We start from the raw sequence: 1032 nt of genomic DNA on the forward strand, positions 1-1032 counted from the left end.
CTCCCCCTCTCCCGAGGTGTGAGCTTCTCTCCCTCCTCCCGCGGGTACACAGCGACACCGCAATATGTCATTTCTTCCTGCAACCCGTCGGAGCAGCTCTCAATCTTTGTTCTTTGTCAGAGAGGTGTGATAACAGCCTCTAAGTTTTCAGTAGGCTCAATGGATACCATTTTTGCTTTCTCAAATCCGCTTTTAACCGTTTTGCGAGACAACGCATTCCACGAATTCTTCGTCCACCTATTAATTGCTGCTGTGTAGGTGCTTTTATCTTAAACGGAAGCGTCGAAGTTGAAGCGCGTAGTTGTTTCAACATGTTCTCCACCCAATTTTTCCGCATTTTGTCTTTTAATGGCTTGTTCCACGAAATATCAGCCGGCTGGCACGCAAATGTGTAGCCAGCGGGTATAGCCATCAGTTCCACGTTCAATAGCCGAGCGAAAATATGGACGTCAAGGCGCCAATGTCCCGAAAATTTCTTGCAATGAGCTGGTGGATAGTTACAGGTTAGCATGTTTTTTGTACTCTGAATTAGGAGATCTAGACTTGTGCGCTGTTCTATTCTCGATATGTGATTGGTTGGAGGGCAGTCTGAATTAAGAGATCACTCTGAAGTAGGAGATCTCAAATACGGTATGGACTTTTCTGGTAGCGATAGGGTAGCTATTTAGCTGCAAACTGGTCGAGACGGCAGACAATTTGGTACTTTTGCACGCTCCCCCTGCGGGGGAAAGATTCCCTTCCAGCCTCTAAGTTTTCAGTAGGCTCAATGGATACCATTTTTGCTTTCTCAAATCCGCTTTTAACCGTTTTGCGAGACAACGCATTCCACGAATTCTTCGTCCAACCTATTAATTGCTGCCGTGTAGGTGCTTTTGTCTTAAACGGAAGCGTCGAAGTTGAAGCGCGTAGTTGTTTCAACATGTTCTCCACCCAATTTTTCCGCATTTTGTCTTTTAATGGCTTGTTCCACGAAATATCAGCCGGCTGGCACGCAAACGTAGTAGCCAGCGGGTATAGCCATCAGTTCCACGT

This window comes from Phytophthora infestans, genomic scaffold, assembly GCF_000142945.1.
Source record: "Phytophthora infestans T30-4 supercont1.27 genomic scaffold, whole genome shotgun sequence".
Lineage (NCBI taxonomy): Eukaryota > Oomycota > Peronosporomycetes > Peronosporales > Peronosporaceae > Phytophthora > Phytophthora infestans.